At 44.9% G+C, this 13,552-nt stretch overlaps 2 protein-coding genes across 6 annotated transcripts in view; one reads left to right on the top strand and one right to left on the bottom strand.

Moving 5' to 3' along the window:
* LOC119382659 (uncharacterized) overlaps positions 1 to 13,552 on the top strand; it is a 111,621-nt gene that overhangs the window by 50,544 nt on the left and 47,525 nt on the right. The window lies entirely within an intron of this gene.
* The window catches only part of LOC119382660 (beta-galactosidase), a 139,653-nt gene that overhangs the window by 3,495 nt on the left and 122,606 nt on the right, over positions 1 to 13,552 (bottom strand). The gene's annotated exons all lie outside the window — the stretch shown is intronic.

Raw genomic sequence — 13,552 nt, forward strand, 5'->3', positions numbered from 1 at the left:
ATGGTTCGAGAAGTGAAAACGGTAGTCCTGGCCCCGCGCTTTTCTCACAGCACATTCTGTCTACGTACGACTAAATTATGGCGCCATTGTAAAGAGCGGGTAGGATTCAAGCTCGGGCGGTGAAATTTTTCTTACCTGCCGAATTCGCTCAAACGACAATGGCAGTTCCGATGGTATCTGTAGTGCACCAGAAGCTCCCTCACATCCTTCAAATCGTACAACTGTATAGGGACATAAAAAGTAGAGAGGGAAGGGAACGGAAGCCGTGAGAAATACTTGGTTAACAGGTTTTTGCTGAAATACTCGATTTTTGTGAGAATTCGTAAAATCGCCTGATAACGCCGACAACGAGACACAATTGCGCACATCGCAAATGCAGTATTGAGGGAATATGTACCACAAACAAAGCACACAAACGATACAGGATTTAGTAAAGCAAAATTGTAAAGGTAATGACTTCATTTGCATGCCAAAGTGGCACGTCTAACTTCACTAGCAACTTAATCTTTGTGAATAAACGGGGTAAACGTTTTACCGCAGAATTTTCAACACTGTTTACCAAAATCCCGAAAGGCTTTTCGAGAAAAACACAAGGAAATGAAATGTTTACCCTTTGTGTCGCAGTATTTGAACTTACGACCTACAGACTCTGTAGGTCATAAGCTCAAACACATGCGCGGATCTTGGAGAAGGGTACCATGAATGACAACCGCCCAACACTTTGAGCTGGATATAGTGTAGCTAGCGTACGCACCTTCCCTGTGTTTAGGCAGGCCATCTTCCAAGTTGGAGAGGCGATCTTAAATGAATTTTTCTTATTTATGTAAAGACAATGATATAGCGTGTCTGTTTCGTCTTTATCAGCCATCTTTTTCTATTATGCTCAGCTTTTCATGTTTACTGCACGGAGTTGACGCCATCTTGTAATCTTCAAGGACAGCCTGATGCTTATTCTAATGGCTCCTCCATTGTAAAGTGTGTCATCTATATGATTATTCGAAGTCACAAAAAATCGGCAGACCCCACGCCTTGTAGGAAGCGGTAGAATGCGAAGCAGTTAGCGAGTAATTCTATGCCGCATTTTTTGGCTTTGAGCCCTCGAGGTTACGAGGGCTCAAACGTTATGAGGTGGATCGACGCGTTTTTTTTAATGGTTATAGTTGTGTGCACATCATGGGCTTACCAGGCACCTCGACAACAATGGCGTTTAAAGGGTAACCTAGGGTCTGTCGTAACGTCAGCACTCACGTTAGAGCGCATACGTCAGTATTATCGAAACGAAGTCCACTTCACGGTGCGATGATATGAATATCATACGTAGCTTTCGTTAGCGTATTCATCCGGGATCGAGCGACGCTTGAATTTAGCTTGCTAAATCGTAGGAATACAATTGGAATGATTATTAAACTGCTGCAAAAGCGGAGCCAATGATGGAATCACAGACGTTAACCTGACATGACGCCTGTATCATATGTAGCGTTTATTGTTTTGTTATAAAGTTAGATAGCCAGCACCCCAACCACAATTGACGTTGTACCGACATTACGCCGGCATAGGGTGTTTTTCAAATCCAGTTTTAATGATCTCGCGTGGCTCTGTGGCAGAATGCCTGATTGCCACGCAGAATGCTTGGGTTCGATTCCTGCTGGGGTCTAACTTTTAATCTTTGCATTCGTCGGGGTCAGCTGCTGCCGATGTCGCTTTGTTGTAATGCTCTCAAATTTAATTACCAATGTCTGTTCTCGCCGTTCCTGGGTAGATATAACTTTCAATCACCTGTGGCGCATACCCGTACACTGCGGCCCGTGGTAAACGCTGTGTGCCACAGTTGTTTGAAAGAAAGCGGTTCGACGACGTACTCGACAGGATTTTCACGTTATTAATGTCATGACCAGACAGTCATATTGGTCAAATCATCTTACTCTCCCATGGTAATTTTAATAATTAATTTTAATTAATATCTGGGGTTTAACGTCCCAAAACCACGATATGATTATGAGAGACGCCGTAGTGGAGGGCTCCGAAATTTCGACCACCTGGGTTTCTTTAACGTGCACCTAATCTAAGTACACGGGCCTCAAACATTTTCGCCTCCATCGAAAATGCAGCCGCCGCGGCCGGGATTCGATCCCGCGACCTTCGGGTCAGCAGTCGAGCGCCATAACCACTAGACCACCGTGGCGGGCCATGGTAATTTGAGAGCACCCAGACGTAGGCGGATAGATAGATAGATAGATAGATAGATAGTAGATAGATAGATAGATAGATAGATAGATAGATAGATAGATAGATAGATAGATAGATAGATAGATAGATAGATAGATAGATAGATAGATAGATAGATAGATAGATAGATAGATAGATAGATAGATAGATAGATAGATAGATAGATAGATAGATAGACACCAAGGAGGCCTTAGATGCGGGGCTGAAGCCTGACGGAAGGTGGGCAGAATGGTTCGCAATCGTTGCACAATACGATGCCCGTGGTCTTTCTGAAGGCAATGTTGCAAGGTGGTGGCAATCGGCCCGGGAAAAATGCCTAATATGAGCTCTCAAGGCTTCAACCGCAATGTGCGTTTCCATAGGTTGGTCCCGTGCGATGGAAATAGTCGCTTCAGTCGACGCGCATTTTGGCAAGCCAAGGCAAACTCTGAGAGCCTGAGCTTGTACAGCCTGCAGAGTGCGAATATTTGTCTTGCATGTATTAGTCAGTATAGGCAGACTATATCTAAAAAAACCGAGAAACAGTGATCTATACAGTTCCAGCATTGCGTCGACCGACATCCCCCAGGTTTTTCCACTCAGGAACTTGAACAGCTGGGAGATTGCTGTCAGGCGCTGTTTCATGTAAGACACATGCGGGCTCCAACGAAGGTCTCTATCTATGATTATACCCAGAAATTTGTGGTTTCGGGCATAAGCAATGGTCCGTCCTTCGATAGAAATGGCATAGTGCGTCATTGGTTTACGTGTGAAGGCCACTAACTAGTGGCCTTCAAAGCCATAAAATACAGCATATAGAAGTACTCGCTGACTGCTTCGCATGAAACTGATTCCCACAACGCGTGGATCTGCCGAATTTTTCTTCTTCTTATTTTTCTTTTTTTTCTTAAATTTTTTTGTACGTTGGTGGTGTTGCATTGCCTCGGTGCTCACCTTCGTTAGCGGCAGCCTCCCCAGTGCCATCTTCTTTGCAGGCTCCGGGACAGGAACATGCGGCACCGGAAGGTACTGCGCATGCGCACGCGCAGCAGCGTTACGTGGTGAAATATACATTTGTAATATACTGTTTCAGAAGCAGGCGCTGTTGCGATTCTTTGAAAGAGAACATTGTTGTGACTCCGTAAGAAAGCCACCTGCGTTAGACAATCGACCATTGACCCTTTTGTTCTGTTGAATTTGCCTATCCTATCGTATGCGCTTTTCCCGACGGTCGACACTGCCGTAAGCCTGATTCTTTTTCTTTAACTTATGCGACATGCATGGCTTACGTCTTATACACCTTTACCAGCAAACTGACGCCAGTACAAATACCTTGGCGATGACGTCTCGTATTGCGTGAAACTTGTCCGTTGGGTCGCCAGCTTCCGTCATGGGTGCATCGTAGTCGTAACTTGTCGGCGTAGGTTGAAATCCGTTTACCATATCGACGTTAGCTGTGCGCAGAATGGAAAAAGGAAAATTAGGTGACAAATAAGACGCACAGAAGCAACAGTGACACAGTCTGACGACTTGCGTGTACTACATTATTTGGTTGCCTGAATGACTGAAATCTGGGCCCCTCGGTCCTAGTGAGATAAAGTTGAATTTTTTTCTCGTTCGTTCCACATTTAGCAAACTCTTGTGGTACATCGTACGGTGTATTAGTTGAAGTATTGGGTCGGAGTCACTTAGCTAGGGCATTGGACTGCTTTAATTGATCGTGCTAAGCTTACCGCCTGCCTTGTAGCCAAATGATGTCCCACCATGGAACATGTACCTGGGCACCAATCAATCAATCAATCAATCAATCAATCAATCAATCAATAATCAATCAATCAATCAATCAATCAATCAATCAATCAATCAATCAATCAATCAATCAAAATGAATACTCACATCGTTACGGAGGCGTTCATGCTCAGAATCCTGTCCAGAGCAGTGGCCACAGCTTCCGTGCTGACACTGCTGTGCTCCTGCGCCCAGTGGTCCAACCAGCCGGTGTAGAACTCAGAGTTCATCAGCGGTCCCCGTTCTTGATGTCGGCGCTGGACAGCGAACATCTCCTCGGGGTCCGAGTCTGGCGACACGTATCGCGAGCGAAGAAAGAAGCCGCTTGTTACGTCAGCGCACTTGGAAACGAGGACGCATCGGCAACTGCCCGACACGCAATCCTCGATTTGTCGATCAATTTCTCTTTCCAGACGCGTAGCCAGATATTCTTTTCAGTGTTGGGGGGTTTTCGGATTGTATGTCCGTGCATAGGCGTGCGAAAGGGGGTCAGGGGGGGGGGGCTAATCACCTCAGTTTGGGGGGAGGGGGGAGCAAAGTTTGCCCCACACTTTTACTCAGTCGGAACTGTCCCGTCATTTTGCAAAGAGATGGGTTATGGCACTCAGGTTTTTGACGATAATGGCGGCCGAAGGCCCCTGATATTTCCTTCCAAGAACTGCTTTTTTTTTTCATCTTTACTGCCGGGAACCCGGGGACCAAAGGCACTTCATTGCGAAGAGCATGTCATCGCTTCATTTTCATTTTTTCTTCCATTGTGAAGCATATTGTCTTTTGGACTCCATCAACGAGCGCAGGGGAGAGAGGGAGGGGCGCTGTGATGAGCCTCTGCACCCCCTAATGGGGAACCCTGTGCACGGCTCTGTGTGTACATGCGCCAGATTGAAAATATTGGGGGGGGGGGGGTCTAACCCCCCTCCCATTTCTCCCTCTTTCACTAGCTATGCCAGTCTCTTTCGGTCACTTCGCTCATTGCTCGCATCTCGAATTGCCAGGTACTGGCCTATCAGCGAGAGTGTAAGCTCGGGTACGTGGATCCGGGTATTTCCTGGGTGATAGAAGTCAGTTTGATGCCCACTTGGCTTTATAAAGCATTACTATCTCAATGCGAAGCATTCCACTTGAAGAACACTGAGGGTTTAGAAGCAGTTTCTAGATAAGCATTAAAAAAAGTCCAATGATATAAGTAGGCAACCAAGCCACCCAATGAAGCGACTATCAAAGCAAAAAATTTACAATGCAGCATACTTGAGAAAAAAACAAACAAACAAATTGTATGGTTTTCTGTGATGCCTGAAACCAGGCCCGTAGCCAGGAAATTTTTTCGGAGGGGGGGGGGGGGGCACTTGCTGAAAGCCTTGACTATTTGAGAAAAACGCCTATTTTCATGATTTGTTTTTGATAAAACATCATGTGTCATCAAAATTTCGGGGTGTGAGGGGGGGGGCTGGGCACACCCCCCCCCCCCCTTGCCACGGGCCTGCCTGCAACATTAACTCGCACAATACCGGCGCTGCCTAATGTTGTGCATATATATCTGCTGTTATAAGAATGTATTAAAATAGTACATATTTAAGACTACACATGCGCGGTAAAGAAGCAAAGATGCATGCGGTGAAAATCATACAGCCTTGAGACGTACAGCCCCTATATAAAAAGCTATTGATCGGGTCCGACTACGTAGACCCGTGGTAGGAGATAACGCGCACCGATGTCCCTGCCACTATTATCGCCTGCTGAGAGTAAGGTGAGGGGAGTCACTGGCCTGCTCTCTTAGTCATTGATATAGTTCGCTAAAAATAGTGCTCAAATATGGAGCCTGAAGTCCCGCTGTAAGTGAAGGGCCCTTAGTGCAGCTGCGGAGCACAAGTTTGCATTGAGGCCCAACACACTTTAAGCAGGCAAGCTGCCGTGATTTAACACGGTTAAGACAAATTTGACGAGAGATAGATTGTTTTTGCGTGCATTTAATGCAAGAAAAAACTGACTATCTCTCGTCCTGCGGAAAGGACCGGGCTATTGGTTTGCAGAAATTTAACTTTACTGCTTGTCTTGGTTTAGGCAATGACGACGGGAAGTCTACACGCTTCGACTATACATGCCGCTATCCCAGTTAAATGCAGTGACTTAAGAAGAAACGTCGAATTACTTGGAAGGAAAATCTATTAAAACAACGTGCAGACATTCTCAGCACCTCCCGCAGGAGCTTTAAAAAAGAAAAGGTGCTCAAAGGCATGTTGAGGTCAGTCGGCGCCTGTACGTTCCACGTTCGATGAATGAAGATTTTAGCGCGACCGGGGAACTTATCGCCCTACATTTTCGGGTTTTTTCGCGTACCTGCACCGAAATCAACGGTTTGTGTAGGCACCGTCGACTTTGCCGCACTGTAGGAAACCATCTCCAGCGCCGTCGGTCGTGTAAAGGATGACGTCACGGCCCAGGTGATGACGCACCAGGTCCCGCAGCCAGGCCATGTACGAGAAGTCGCATGCCTTGTAGCTGCCATACTCGTTCTCGATCTGCAAGAATGTCGTCGATGATTAAGAGAAGAGAAAATCACGCAAATAAAATCTCCCCGGTTAGTATATCTGTAGCGACCGAATTAATTGTATAATCTTGATTTATTATCCATTGCACAGAATGCCCAACACCAATCGTGGTGCACACGCGCATTATATACATATATAGATATACAGTGCGCTCCAACCCGCCCCGTTCACAGGCATGAAATGCGAACGTTTCCCTAGAATTTCTATCGAAAAAGGTAAAGAAAAACAATCATACAGCTTTGCTATATATATATATCCTCCTGAGACCTGAGCAAATTTGTGGCCACACAGGTGAAATCAAAACACATTTTTGGAATGCACACACATGCTGTATTAAACCAGAGAAAAATTGCGTCTGTACGGCAAACAGTTTTTGCACAGCAGTGTGTGCATTATAATGCACACTGGGTCTCAATGCACGGAAAACGAACGACACTCGCCTACAAGAAATTTTACATTAGCTCGCGATAAGCACGCTTATTTGTTGTGAAACTGCCTGCAGAAGTTTCGCGCGGATGTGATGCAAAGAACAATGTTGCACGTGATGCACCGGAACTTTGTGCGCTGAGCATAGGCGTGCGCAGGGTTCCTCATCAGGGGGGGGGGTGAAGGTTCATCGCAGCGCCCCCCCCCCACACTAAGTCAATGTACGAGGCAGATTTTGCCCCTCCCCTCTAAGGTGACTAGGGGGGTCAATGTATGGGGCAGATTTTGTGGCCCCCCTCTTAGGTGGACTAGGGGGGGCGCCCCCCCCCCCCCCTGTGCGCACGCCTATTGCGCTGAGAATATCCTGGGTTTTGGCACCTCGAGGAGGATCTAGTTCCCCCAAGCTCTGAAATGTGGCTTTCTTGCGCAGTTCTTCGCCTCAGCAGGCATGGGCCCAACCTTGGCTTTCAGCAGCTTCTGTTGTGACTCATTAGGAGCTTTCAAGTAGCGTATGCAAAGCTTTGCGTTGGCTTTTCGCGCAACTGCGCATGCGTCGTACGCTTCCGCTTGCGAGCTCCCGTTAAGTGATGGAAATAGCGGGCCGCAAACGCTAACGCTAACTTAGCGTACACTATTCGAAAACTGCCTATTGTCAAATTCTGCACCACACCTGTCTTCCGGCAACAGGTAATGGGGAAGGGACAGCCTCATCATATGAGAATTCTAGGTCCGAGGTGTCGTTGCTGGTCATTGACTCAAGAACCGTTTCTTTATCACTGATTCCTAGGTAAAACAAACGCCAAAGCTTAATGCCAAAGAGTAACGAACCGCATCAGATTGGCAAACATACGCAGGAAAAAGCACCCATTGAGACCGAGTGTGCATTATAATGCACATTTGAAGAAAACAGCTTGTGATAACAAATATACTCGCCCTTAGGGTTACATGACGTGTGGAAATTATCCCTAAACCCTTCCTAAGTAGATTTAAACAACAATTAAGAAATATGACACGATAATTATTGAGCAATTTGCGAATTACTTGGACGCCGTGAGCAGAACGTCGAAGACGAGAATGACGTCATGTTTCAAAGCGGGAAAACGGGGCTTCCACTGTAGTATGCTTCCTGTATTGCTGACCAGATGGCACCACATGATAGAGCATGCGATTGCACCAAGAATGTTGGCTCTAATAGTGGCGCGAATTTCGAAAACCGGGAAAAAAACAAATGTTGCATTTTAATGCACGCGGGGTCTGAAGAGGATATATATCTATATATATATCTATCTATATATAATATATTATATATATATATATATATATATTATATATATTATATATATTAAATACATATATATATATATATATATATATTAATATATTATATCAATAAATGTATTTTGTGACGACCGGCTCATCGTGAACAGGGGACTTGTATGATCGAGGAAAGTCATTGTGTGTTTTTGGCGTTGGTCAGTGATCCGTTATACTAATCATCGATAGACAATATACATTCTGCATGGTGGAAAAAACATCTATACACATTCTAAAGACTGTCTAAATAATTGATTGACGGTGAAGTCAGGTAAGGGACGATGTTTATTTGTGAATACGCGGAGCGCCGAAAATTCTTTCAATGGCCGTGTATTTGATACAGACAGCCCTCGCATGAACTGCTAGAAAACTTTTTTTTAATGGGCAGAAGACATTGAATGCGCGCTTTTACGTGTACAGTACGGTCCAGTGTAAGGGAACACCCTTCATAGTGCTAGCCCCTAACGGCAAGTGGATGCGGAAAGATTGTTCGTGCGACGTGGCAATATATAGTCTATCAAAGGAGTCAGAACTGTCAGTCACCAGTACAATCCTGTGCAAATCTATGCCACCATGCTTTTGTAGGAGAACGAAATCCGGGCATGCCCTGCCCGCCAGTGTTCCCTTTAGCAGTGGACCCGTCAGCACGTATGATACACGACCTGTACAGCTATAACAGGCCCTCCGTTCGCATACAGAAGTGGTCGTATCAGTGGAAGTAGCCAAGAGAAGTACTTCTCGACGGGCTTGGTGTATTCTGTAACAAATATCGCAAACAGTGATTGTTCTTACTCGCCTTCACGAAAACGGCCAGCACTCACTGAAAAGTATTTTTTTTTTACACGAGACGGCTGTATTAGCACATGAATGGCGGCGTTTACCTGGGTCCGCAGTGCGAAGTCGAATGGAGGCGTTTCGCGACAGCAACCCAGTATGGCAGTCCACCCTGTGAGGTAATCGTAAGGTGAATAGATTACGAAGAGAAAGAAAATGTCGTCGGCGCCCAAGATTTAAGAGAAGAGAAGCAAAACAGCGAAGGTGATGACGTCGGGCATCTTATGGCGCAAGGACCAGTGACGGCCGCAGAGCGATAGGAAGCAAAAAAGTAACAGTATGCCAAATTTCTCAGTTTTTTACGCGCAAGCATTAAAGAACCACATTGCCCGTACACGAGTGTGATCCCAAGAGGATATGTAAAGCTGACTTCCTTGAGCTTGTTACTTAAAAGAAACTACATAGCAAAAAAGAAATTAAACAGACGTTCATGCTTCGCCTGAGTGGAACGCCATATCGGCCCTGTCCGCATCCTTCTCATTCGATTGCCATACTTATGTATGATAAGTTGTGCATCTTAAGCTGCATGCTAAGTTACGCTAATTCAGCGCACATTTTCTGTAAAATGTTTGCTGTGGTGCGCATATACATTATGGTTCCAACTCGCATTGTACTTTCGTTGACGTTGTAAAACGTGTCGAAGATAATTAATCTCAATATATATATATAATATAATATATTATATATATATATATATATATATATATATATATATATATATATATAAAAGAGGGTGACCTTATTTTTAGGTCTGGCGGGGTCGCATGCCGCCAATTTCCCACAGGGTGGGTGCCCTCCCAAGCGACTTTGAACTTCGTTCTGCCGAGCACCAGGCCGGAAGTGCGCGTGTCCCTATTTTACCGGTAGGTACCCGGCGGCAGCAATTCTCTGGCTCCCACAGCCGAGGCGGATGCTCAACTGTTTCACCAAGGCTGTGGTGGGTTAAGGTGCGCCCAGGGGCCTTTACAGAACCTTATGGGGCCACCTTTCGAGATGAGTACCCATTAACAACCGAGCGCCAGGTAGGTGTACTCCTCTACCCCTTTGGAAAAACCGGTGGGTTCCCGGTCGGCACTGGGAATCGAACCCGGTACCTCCCGCATTGGAAGCGGACGCCGAAACATGAAGCCACGGCTGCGGTGCTATATATATATATATATAATTATATATATATACTATATATATATATATATATATATATTATATATATATATTATATATATATATATAATATATATATATATATATATATATATATATATATATATATATATATATATATATATATATATATATATATATTAACTGTGTGTTTAATAAACTTAGACTTGTACAAACAAACCAGAGAACAAAGTTAAACAAGCCCGAAAAACGCAAACCTTTCACAGAAGAAAGAACACATGTAAAGACACTTCGTACTGAAGCCATTCGTCTCCTTTATTTGACACTGCGTCAAACAGAAAGGCGATCGCGCACGAGCACTCACCAAGTCCCTCTCAGCGCAGATGTACGGGCCTATCCTGAGCGAACCAGTAAGTCGTGACTCTGGGCCAAGGTTCAAGAAGTGCACCAGCTCTTGAGCTCCGGCGAATTGGCCTTCCTCGGGTTCGTGGCTGCTCCACTCGACGTATCTGCGTCTCGCGACATGTGCCCGGTGAGTAGAGTAAACAACGCGCAAAACTAACAGTAATGTCTGCGGTTTCACATGCCGAAACTACGATATGATTATGAGGCACGCCGTAGTGGAGGACTCCAGATAATTTCGACCATTTGGGGTTCTTTAAACGTGCACGTGTATACATCTCAGCACACGGGCCTCCAGCATTTTGCTTTCATCGAGATGCAACCGCCGCGGCCGGAATTCGATTCTGCGGTTTTCGAGTCAGCAGTCGATCGTTATAACTAGGGGTGGGCGAATAGTGAATTTTGGAACCGAATCGAATACGAATCGAATAGTGATGACACCGAATCGAATACGAATACTAATGGAATACTCTTCGAATAGTTTTCGAATAGTACGACAACTATTTTCAAAACAGTCCTATAGCGTTCCACAATATTTTGTTTGAAAAAAATATTCACAAACTTTCACCAAGGAACATTGCGGCTACTTTTAACCGACTCAAAATACCACAATTATGAAAGCTGAGGTAAGCTCGTATACAGCAGCGACCAAAGCCTCCGAATTATTTTGTAACTGCAGGTTGAAATACAGCAGTGACTACAATAGTCAAGGTGATGCTTTGTCGCCTGCTTGTAAATAATATTGAGACAAAAAAAAACTAACCAATTTTGAACCGAACACCACGCATACATCTAAAGCTGTAAAATAAAACATAATAAACCTGTCATCATAACACGATCCTCGGCGCCGAAATCATATAAACATCAGTGTTGAAAGCTGTATCTGCAGAACAATTTATGCAAACACCGCCCTTGCGTCTGTTGTTATTAATAAAGCTGAATGCGACCGTAGTCGCCACCTTCGGTTATTACACGATGAAGACAGGAACTGATTAATGCGATGCAGCTGCAACATAGTAAAAATTGAGTAAGAGTAGAGTTTCCAGAAAAAAAAACGCCTTCATCCGGTAATCAGTATAGCGTCGGTAGTCTCGAGAAATCTTGGGCTGCATGCATATTTGTAATTTAGTGATTAAAAGAAGAAAAATTACCTTTGGCTGTTCCAAATGTTTGTTCCTTTCGGTCGGTGCTGATTACTCGAAAAGCATTCGAAAAATAGTCGGTATTTACAATATGTACAGTTCGATTCGAGCATCCAATCGATTAGAATGTTATTTGATTCGTTATTCGAAATTTTCGAACATTCGCACACCTTAATAATAAGCACTAGACCAAGCAGGTTCGACTTCAAGGAGTGCTGACACGATTTTGAGACATCGCAAAAGGGACCTTTTGCGTTTTCTTGGTATGCACACGTCAGACAACACGTATAAATATTTTATTTTGATTTTTAAAGTTTTCGTCGCACAGTATCTGCAAGCCAGCCCCACCGCAATGGACGTTATCCCGACGAGTCAACACAGTTCTACTGAGTTCGCGAATTCTGCGTCCTGCATGCAGCCTAAATTGCAGAAATCACTGTCGGGGTCGCAGGACGACAATTCACTATAATCGCTGTTTACGCGCACCGTGCACGAGCAGATGACGGATCAGCCGCTAGTACGTCGCGAATTGCTGTCTCCCCGTGACGTCACACTGCGATGACACGTCACTGAGAATCCTCGATATCGAAACTGAAAGTGTTTTCTTTTTTAATGCAGTGGTATTGAAAATATATCCGACGCATTTCCAGGCACCACGATACTCGTTTTAGGGTTCTCGACGCCAGCGTTTTTATTTAGCGCAACATGCCGAAACTATTTAAAATTCGTGTCAGTACTCCTTTCAGTGTACGCCATCGCTCCAAGTTTTTTTTTTTCTTTTTTACTTTCGTGCAGACGCACTAATGCTAGGCAGTGTCCTCGTCTACGTTACGCGCTCGTTTTCAAGCAAGCTCATGCTAGGCTTTCAGGTAGACAAGCCGACTGACTGATTGACTGATTACGGACGTCAAAAGTTTAGAGACCACGAGACACAAAAAAAAGCTGATTATTCCGGCTGCTTCGGCAAGCAGCCTTGAATTTAGACACATGGCCTGTTCTAAAACGCACTAACAATACATTCTCGAGTTGCTGAGAAATTTAAAGTTTTCTCAGACCTAGTGGTCTAAACTTTTGACGCCGACTGTACACATAACAAAAAAAATAAGGGTGCTTTTGACACAAATCTTTGCAGTTTATCTGCAGTCTACACTAAGAGAAAGGTAGAACGCTTACACCAATTCTTAGCTTAAAGAGACTGACAAACAATTTATAGGGCACCTATTTTCTTTAGCGCAACGGACACCTAACTGGTCAGATCCAGTGTCTAGTCCCGGAATGGTAACGTGGAAAACGCCGCGAAAAATTCTTAATCGCAATTTTTCTATCTATGGCGAATGTGAAGTCTTAATGCCATGACAAGGTCGCCCACTAAATTCCGGTTTTCAGCGAAATATAGAAGTAGGGGGTCTATTGTGCCTGTACATGCATGAAAAATGGACTATAAAAGCATATTTCATTGCAAAATGAGCCCTTGAAGTCGCCGGTTGTAAACCCCGCCCACCGCCAGCGACCGCCATTTTGCCGTGGCGTGTGTGACGTCATGTGCTTCATGGAGTGGAGCCGTCTTCTTCTACCTAAGTTTCAGCCGTTGCAAACCGTTCAACTTTCAATGCCGAACTGAAGAAAGCTCTAATAGCTCCAATGAACGCGCAGCTGACCACGAAACAATATCGTCGGCCGGAATGCAGACGCTTGCAAAACAAGCGGCCTGTTACGTCACGGCTCGCGAGTGCGCCAATGTCGTCAGACTCTCGGGCCGCTCGCGTGTTT

Source organism: Rhipicephalus sanguineus, chromosome 2 (assembly GCF_013339695.2).
Source record: "Rhipicephalus sanguineus isolate Rsan-2018 chromosome 2, BIME_Rsan_1.4, whole genome shotgun sequence".
Classification (NCBI taxonomy): domain Eukaryota; kingdom Metazoa; phylum Arthropoda; class Arachnida; order Ixodida; family Ixodidae; genus Rhipicephalus; species Rhipicephalus sanguineus.